Raw genomic sequence first — 10,295 nt, 5'->3', positions numbered from 1 at the left:
ATATAACCTGAAAAGATTAATTGCAAATTAGTATCTTTTGTACATATTTCGGTGTAGTAAATTTATATGAAGCATTATTTCATCTAGTCCATGGTTGTTTTTAATGACAGCAGATTTTCCGCCTTTATCTCATAAAAGCCATTTTGTTATCGCACACATATTAGAAATATAAAATAAAGTCAACCTAGTTAAAGTCAACATAGTTAAAAAAGTTGATAACTCTTTTAAGAACTATATTATACGATAAGTATATGTTTCTAAACCATAATAAGTTGATTAGAACTATCTATGTTATACAGATAGTCATGGTCACGTCAAATGACAAATACTTGCTACTCAGAAAGTAAATGAAAAAATTAAAAATGGGTGAAAATCTCTTAAAATTGGTTAACTCTGACTAGACTTTCTCTGTCTTAATACTTTGATTAAAACAATATTGTTCAGTAAAAAATATTAAAATATATTTCTTTTTGCATCAAAAATTGAATATGAGAGAAATCTCAAATATAATTCGTACTTATGAGTCTTTAAATAAGTCTTTAAAAAAGCTCCAAAAGATATATTCTTCAGTTGGATCATCCGCTTCGTACTCATTTCAAGTGCCATTGATTTGCGACATTCACTTTAAAATGATGTTTAACTGTTTCATTAACCAGATTGATCAGTGAGTCTTTCATATCATTCTTCATATAATACAGTTTAATCTTTTAGCAGAAAATGTTTAAGTTTTGAAAGTAGCATAACATCACTACTGATTACAGATTAACAATTGAGGTTATGAATATTAATGTTATTATAGGATATTACACTGCAACCTAACATATCAATTTTGCCTCTTAGTCGGATTAGAGTTTTTTTCAAGTCTGTTTTCATTAATGAAAGACAGGACTATCTTTCTTATTCTGGAATCTCTATGTTCCATGAACTGCTGTTCTAGGTGTTTCTTCCACTTATACATCAGCTCGGGCACTCCCTTAGCACATAGTATGAGGTTTCTCTCTCTTCTCTACAGTATCTGCAGTCTGAGTTGCATTCGATTCCTAACTTTGTTAGGTGATTATTCAATTTATAATGACTGGATAGGAATCTCGTAATAGTTCTTAGGTTATTCTTTGTTTGTTCTATGAAATCCTTTAAGTGTTTTATGTTGTAAGTCTTTAAGATTAAGGTAGATTATATACAGTTGTACATCATTCGTTTATTCAAGATCACATCTTCGCTAAATAATGATCTAAGACATTTTCTAAAGAGATGTATTGCAAATTAGATATACTATTAACATTCTGCTGTCTACCATATATGCTATTATTTCTAATAAATTTTTAGTAATTTTCTTTTAAAATTATTATGGTTTACTATGTGCAACTGTATTATATAAAATATCTGTAAAATATTGCACACAACGTTTTCCTATAGTATCAACAATCCAATCTATTATTACCTTATAGAAAAATCTAAAACTGTAAATTGAATATAAATCGCTACATGCATGCAAAGTAAATAAAGTTGATTTTTTTTTCTTAACTTTTTTTTATTTTTATTTTAATCGAATACATACTATATATACCTACTCCATCACACTATTCACCTACCGACACTTACATATTGATATTCCTGAAATAATCAGCCTCACCACGCAAAGCATCCTCAACTCCAACTACACCATACGCGGCATACCAACAAAAGCTAAAGCAAATATTTCGACTTGGAAAATTTCAAAATCTAATTTCACACTTAAAATTTATCAAAGTCACTTCAATTCGCAACGCACTGTATCTGCTGCATCTGCTGTATCTGCATCTGTATCTGTTCCATACAACATTAAAATAATGCCAACAGACTTTTAGATTCAGCGGTTCGTCTTTTTTGGTTGAACTTAGTCGATATGTGCAGACAACATGTAAACCGAATTAAAATGGAATTCCAATGCATCGGGGAGTGTGCTCAGCAGGAGTAAAGGGTTGGCAATGAACAGTAATTCAATTAAAGGTAGTCTTAAGCGAGTTTTTCATTATTATATAAATTTAGTTGGAATACTGATAGTTATTCATATTAATCCTGCCAACGAAAGAAGTTAATATGTTTGGATAATAAAATATATTTTATTATTATTATTATTTTTTTCAATTCAATAATACTACCTAATATTAACTTCGCTCCTGTACTTACTTAGCATAGAGAAATAAAAAGGTGATTTACATACATTCATTTACATTCATACATGCATACATACATTTCGAAGTATCAAACTTGTAACAAATCACGATTTGTGTTGTTTTGTCATTTGGGAAATAAATAAAATATTTTTCCTTTGCGTATGTAATACTTTTACATTTAACAAGAGAATTTGCGTACGCTTGCGGGAATTACCCTTTTCATGTCGGAAAATTTCGGCTTTTCACTTCAACTTTTCCTGCAACTTTTTGCTGGAAAATGACACTTGTTGTGCGACGGCAATCGAAAACTGAATTTATCCACTGAGCAATATGACTTTAGGCAGACAGACTATGGCACTGTCTCATCAAAGCACAGTGGGATGTATACGAAAATTTTCGAACATAATTCAATGACAAATATTATTTAATAGAATAATTAAAATTTTAATCTTTTGAGATATTAAAAATAATAGAAAGAGATAATTAAATATTTTTAATTTGCAGTCATAAATGGTCACATTCCTTCAATATACATGGGCTTGAAAACAAGAAATGTTATTGCAGACAAGTCCATAATTAATAGCATGAAGTAGGCCAAATGGGTCGTCTTCACTATACAGAAGACAAACTCTGGTTAAAAGGCAATTGTATTGAAGTGTGAATATCTCTCTAAAAATTATATGACATAGATTTTAAAAGAGGTGAAGTAAATCTTTATCTATTTTTCAAAAAACAGTTGACCATCTTCAAAGTACTCTCATTTCAAATTTTGATTGGAATAGGTTTTCCAATCCTGGAAACAATCACAACAGTCGATTTGCAAAATGGCCTTCAAAGTATACAGCGATTCAGTTTTTATCTCCCCAATCGTGTTAAAACGGGATTCTGGAGGTATCTACATATCTAAATTATCGGAAGTCAAGTGGCAAATCTGGTATTTATAAAATGGTATGACTTGGGCTTTTGTGGAAATGGTTTTGAAGAAGCAAGGATATATAAGCAGTTGCATAATCAAGTAAATGTTTATCGTCTTTTATAAACTAAGAATTGTCAACCTACGATTTTTAACCTTTTCTTGCATATAGCTTTACGTAAACTTTGTATAAAACTTAAAACATTTTACCCAAATGAAGAATGATTTTGATGTACAGAATATATAATGTATAATATATAATGAGGTATATAGAATATATAATATACAATGAGGTCATGATCTCATTGTATATATATGGTCCATTTTCAATTCTTCTGCATAAAGATATTCGCTGCAGTAATCTGATAATTGTGAACATAAGTTAAGATATATCTTATTTCAATACACAATATTTCTTAGGTATTGATTTTTATACCATTCATAATTTATTTGAAATCACATTCTTTTCCGCTGAAAAGCAATCGAGTAGATGGTTGAATTCCTATATAGTATATGAAACCATTCAAAATCATTGGAATGTATTTGCAGATGGATCAAAACCTAATTGAGTCAGTTAAAATTATGCTGTGTATTGCAAATGCCGATTAGCAGTGTATAAAGGATGTCTTTTAATTTACCATAGTTTTAAGTTAAATATTTTGATGGATATAGAAACCCATCTCAAGAAGTGATGAAAAGTGATGAGTTCCAAAATGACTAAATCAACCCACAGCTTCCACAATAGTTAGTCTCGAAACTTTTCTGCTGCCTTAAGAATTTCAGACAGTTATTGAGAGCTCAGAGCCCCACGAAAGCTTCCAGTAAAATTAACTTAAAAACCTAATGCTGAAATAAGAATGTATAATACATACTTGACATGAGGGAGTACTGGTATGTAATATAAGATGCCACCTTGAGCTACAATCCTACTCCAATCAAATTTTTGCGCTCACTTTTCTAGGTTAATCCTAGTAACCTTACAGGACTGTTGGTAATCAGTCATTGCGGACAGTATAAGTAAAGCAAGACTTACAAACCCGTTGCAAAAGAATTGGAGTAAGTAATGATAAAAACAGATTGTAAATTAACTTCAGCATAATGTTTGGTAAAAGGTGGCATCTACAATTCTAGCAAGCATATAGTAAGAATTATATAATTTGTATGGTGTTGTGCTGCTAACTGGCACGATGGAATTTCAGAAAAGGCATGGATTTTACTAAGAGAAGTATTATTAGAAAAATGAACTGCATTTTTAGTAACGAAATAATTAATCTATAGGAGCCGTAGGCCTTGGCAGCTAGCGCTTGTTATAAGGTTCTATATTTTATAATTAATTATAATAAAATAAAAAAGAATTAATTTATAGACAAAGTATAGATAACAAAGAAGAAGCATAAGTAAAGCAAAAATAATATTAATAATTTATAGTACATAGAATTTACTCCTGAGATGTGTTTTTTTTATCTGAATCACGCATATAACTCGGATAGGTGTTTAAGGTGCTAAAGCCATCCCCCCAAATGATTCGAATTATTACATTTATGCATTATTATTATATTTTTCAAATTATGGATATTAGAGAGTCGCTTCTGAAGTAAATTAGTGGTTGTGCGCTCGATCTTATACGCATATTACGCTATTCTGGGCCTGCTAATATTACTTTGAAGTGCGAGACCTTATATTCTAAGGTAGAAATGCATATATTAATATAAAAGTATAAACAGTCATAAATCAACAATAAAATACTATAAAAAAAATAAATTTAGAAAAAAAATATATATAAATATATACTATAATAAAGAACTAAGACGATTAAAGTTGAGTCATCATTCCCGGGTTGTCGTCTAAGTTAATTTTTCATTCTTTTGTAAGTAAATCCACTTTACGTTTGTTGTAGTTGTCTTTGCCTTTGCCATTGTGGTTGTTGTTGTTTTGTGTTGTTATTTATTCTTCCATAAGCTTATATCGTTAATTTCTTGGGCTATTTTACCTCTTCTGTTTTGCTTTGTTTTTGCTTGTTGATAATAGGATTTATGTCCAAATCTGCGCCTTAAAGTGTGCGCGCATATAAAATTTTCTACAATGACAGTTCAATGTAAAAATAAAATAAAAAAAAATAAAAACAAAAAAAAAAAGTAATATTTTTTATTAATATTTAAAAAAAAAAAAGTATTGAAACTCAGGCGTGTCTTGCGGGTTAAAAGCTGCCGTTGCACAGAGCGCACAATGAAAGAGTCATTAAAGCCCATGTGATGCGCATTCGCAGAGCTTAGATGCGTATGCGTCAGTTTTTTCACATTTATCGGCGTTTTGTTTGTTGTTTTATTGATGAATAATGACTTTAATAATAATTTGTAAACAGAAACAACGTGAAGAAGAAGAAAAAGTTGAAAGAAAATAACAAATTCTAGTGAGTTGTCACGAGTGATATTAGTAATTAAATTTATTTATGTTTTATGCAGAATTGCTAATGTCTTCATTAGGTAGAACTAATCGTTTAGAGATCAATAAAAAACCAATATGTACAATATGAATAAATTAACGGGACTTTATGGTGAGGATTTTCTGGGTACTCTTCCATAAATTTCAATTCTAATTTTTATTTACTGGAATATTTATGATTTCAATTTTTAATATTGGAAATATTTTCATAGTGACTTATGGATCTGTATGAGAACAATAATGAGCTATTGGAATATTGAGATATTGAAATACAGTCAAACTTCCATAACTCGAACTTCTATAACTCGAATTTTCTAAAACTCGAACCAAGAACAGTGCACCAAGGTTTTACAGAGCAAATTACATACAATTCTGCTTCGATAACTCGAACTTCTATAACTCGAATTTCTCTATAACTCGAACAAAAATTTTACTCCGTGCTGATAGGAATATGGGAAAGTGCATTCTATAAGTCGAATTTTTGTTTTAAGTATTAATGTATTTTGCTGTTAGGGTAAGTCTCTTTTTTCAAACCAAATGTTTAATTTTTGCCTTCTTATGTTGCTTCCTTGTGTAAATGCCAGTCGATGGTAGCGTGGTTTAAAGTAAATAAAATAACTTCTAATGCTACACTTAACGATTATATTGAGCTTGACATTTGTATATCAAGCTTTCCTACAGATGACAATATTATTGAGTACTATTGCTCTAAATTACTGGATTCAATTCAACAGAACGTTCGGTGGATGTAATTGCTCATCAGCCTTCCAAGAATGAAGTAGAAGACTCATTCAAAATTCAGAATTTATATTTGCATGGAATGATATTACAACTGATGATCACTATAAGCAAGTGAATAAAATGAAATCTCTTTTTACTGAAAATAAGAAAAAAATTAGTGTCCCAAACCCTACTTTCTAAATATTTTACTTCAATATAATTTCTGTGCTTTATTTTATTGTAAATCCATAAATATCTTAAAATGTAATTCGAGTTTCTTTCAAAAATTAAAAAAAAAAAATTAAAAAATTCTCTAACTCGAAGTTTCCGTAAGTCGAACCTTTTCTTTGCAATATTGGACTTCAAGTTATGGAAATTTGAGTGTATTTATGATTTTAATTTTTAATATTTGAAATGTTTTTGTGTTTAATTTTAATTATATTTATAAATTAAAAAATAAGCAACAACAATAAACGGAACCAATATATGGATGGGGATAGCTTTCATCAATATGTGTAAAAACCGTGATTAAAGTTAGCTAGCATTTTAAGAATATCAGGAAACATGCCCTAGCTGTGATGGACACCTGCCTGGGAAGGCAATTTTCTTAAAACGAACAGAAGTATAGGACATTCAAAATATGATTAATAAAAGTCCTCTAAATATATGAATTGTATTTATTATTGTTCACAGTAATATTATTATTATTACTAAAAACAACAAAATTAATATTAGATCATACAAATGGTATCCTCAGTTTTCTAATACACATTTCAGCTGTATTTATTAAAACAATAAAATAAATCGTACAAATCATAGATGGATATTATTCACATTTTATGTTTAAATGCCATCGGATATGAGCGTTCAAGCTGAACAGGCTGTATATTTTATATTAAAAACTACTTCAATTCTAACGTTCAATTCTAATTACTTGATATAGAAGCTCCGCTACAAAGTGAATGAGAATTAAATTTCAATACTGAAGGAACATAAAATTTAGTGCTTAAATTAACAAATCAAACTAAGTGAGAATTGTTTTTCATAAAAATTTACAAATTTTAAACTTAATATAATATTTGTTTTATATTGCTTTTTTCATACTGACGGTTTGCATGTCGGTCTTGTTCTAATAGTAGTAAAATTTTATGGGTTTTTTTTTAAATTAACGTTCACTACCAGCAAAAAGTATTATTCGAAACAAAAAACTTTTTTTGTGATCACAATATGATAATGATATCTACTACATAAACGTACGTATGTATGTATATTATATGCTTCACTAAAAAAAATTATTATATTAAATTATGGTAGGATAACAAAGTGCGAGAACATTACCAATGAAATCTTTTTTCATTATAAAATATTTCTTCTTAATACCACATATCACTCCCTCCTTGGCTCATATCCACACAAACGAGTTTTTGCTTGAGAACAGGAACAAAACAACAATTCGTTACAAAATATTTCTTCACGACACCTCCCTTGATTTCATTTTAGTCTTGAATACTGACGCCCATACCTTCCTACTTGATAAATCGCATTCAGGGAAGAGAAAGGACATTTCCTATGGACCCTATTTCATTACAAAATATTTCTTCGGCATCTGCTTAATTAGCTTATATCCACAAAAAAAAACAAAAACTAGAGAATAGAAACAAAAAAAACCTTCGCGCCGAGAATAGAGAGTTCAAATAAATATTGACTGGAGAATAATATGTATAAGCACCTGGAGAGAAAAAACCATCGTGAAATGTAGAAACCTGAAGCGACCACACGACAGATTTAGACTATTCAAGGTCTGTTACGCCACGGAAGGTAAGTAGAAAAGCTAAGAACAAAGAGGGGTTTGCTGGCTTGGTCATGTCGTAAGAATTGATGAAGATGTTCCAGTGAAAAAAGTAGTTGGAGGAAGAAGACGTAGAGGTAGACCATGTCTCCGGTGGAGTGATCAAATTGAGGGAGCACTAACCGACCTGGACGTACGAGACTGGAGAAGGCGTGCATGTAGCAGAGGCGCATGAAATGACGTGCTACGTCGGGCAGCACCCGGTAACGAGTCGTTATGGCCACATAAGTAAGTAGGTAATTTACTAAGATCGAGGCGTGAATGTTTAAGTCAACAAATATGTCTTTTTGAAAAGTTTTCTTGAGTTTTCATATAAGAAATAAGTAAGTAAATACAATAAAATTTATATTCCCGTCATGAAATTCGATATAATGCATAAAAATGAATTTTATTAAAAATGTTTTACTCGTTCGAGCTAAATGTGAAGCTTTGTCTTAAATAAGTCCTGACACAGCTACATACGCAAACAATTGTAAATCAATGAAAAAAATAAATAAATCAGCAAAAAAAGAAACGAAATGTATACCGCTGCATAGCTAGCACAGTTACTCTGCATCACTCCGCAGTATGAACTGCAAGCGGTAACCTGCAGCTTGAAACCTAATCTCTTGGCATGATTAGACGACTCATGATAATTTAACAATCGCACATGCAAGCCAAGCAACAGTAATTCCGGACAGTAACAGAGTCAGCAGCATAATCTGACGCAGGGGCCAAAACAACGATAAAAACGTAGACGCAGGCGCAGACGCAGACGCAGATGTAGACGCTAGCAGAGCAACGACAATAGCATCGGTAGCCCACCAATAAAAATAAGTTTTTCTGCAGCAGCATTTCTTCGTTGCAGTTTTTAACAGCGTCTGCTGCATGGACTCTGAGTTTTAGTGTGTTGTTTATAAGATAAAACTGAAAATAAAATAGAAAAAGGAAGGCAAATAAATAAATGAAATTATTATTCTACTTTTAAGTTCGATTATGTATCACAACACTAACAACGACTACACCAGCAAGCAGCAATACTCAGCAGCAATACACAGCAGCAATATTCAGTAACGACAATAATAAAATTAGTTAAGAGTATGCAGTAATAAAAGAATTCAAAAAAAAAAAAATAATGTAATAAAAAATATAAAAAACATTTTAAATGAACTAAAAACAAAAGGAAAAGAAATCAGGAACAGGTGGAAAACTGTGGCAACGGAAAATGCAATTGTTTATGACATGACACACATACAAGCATACAATAACATGCACGTGCACCCAGTAGGAAATATTAGTGATGCATATTTAAGCATATGCTAATAAGTAAAATTATAAATTATGTTAGGTGGGTGAAATGAAAAGAGAATCGAATCCTTTTCATTTAGTTAACAAAACTGTTTGGTTCCACATTCCGTTTAATTCTGGGAAGATTGATGAGCAAATTATAGCCAGTCGAATGTATTGATAAATGCAAGTATCTGGTGAATACTAATGTAGAAAATATCGCTTAGTACGTTAATATATGTGACGCCCATTAACTTAAGCCTGATTCTGGGAAACCTTGGAAACAAACACTGTGATATGAGAAAATATCGCTTAGTGCGTTAATATATGTGACGCCCATTAACTTAAGCCTGATTCTGGGAAACCTTGGAAACAGACACTGTGATATGAGGTTTCCTTTTCGAACTCCAGTGTAAGGGTACTACAGAAAATCAATGATATTAACATAAAAATGTAATCAATAAAAATAAAGTTCGCTAAATACATAATATGCATATAATTAAAATATTTACTAAAAAAAATTATAATTGCATGATGCAAATGGTATCTATATTTTTTTAGTACACGTTTAAGCTGCATTTATTTAAAACAATGATATTTGGAGGATAAGATAATAGATATATGCTGAACCTATTATTCACATCTAATTACGTTTAACTGCTATTTGAGATATACATTGTGACCGAAAAGTTTCCGGAAAATTTTAAATAAAACGCAAAATTCTTAATCTTCATCAATATTTATTTTATCTCCTTCAAAATATGCTCCATTAGAAGCGATACACAAATGCCAACGTTTCTTCCAATCATAAAAACATTTTTTATAGGCGCTTTCCGGTATGGCTTTGAGTTCCCTCTGCGAATTCTGTTTTACGTCTTCTATGGATTCAAAACGCGTTCCTCTGAGTGGTAATTTGAGGTTGGGAAACAGGAAAAAGTCACACGGTGCA

Source organism: Teleopsis dalmanni, chromosome 2 (assembly GCF_002237135.1).
Source record: "Teleopsis dalmanni isolate 2A chromosome 2, ASM223713v2, whole genome shotgun sequence".
Classification (NCBI taxonomy): domain Eukaryota; kingdom Metazoa; phylum Arthropoda; class Insecta; order Diptera; family Diopsidae; genus Teleopsis; species Teleopsis dalmanni.
This window is presented reverse-complemented; position numbering follows the sequence as displayed.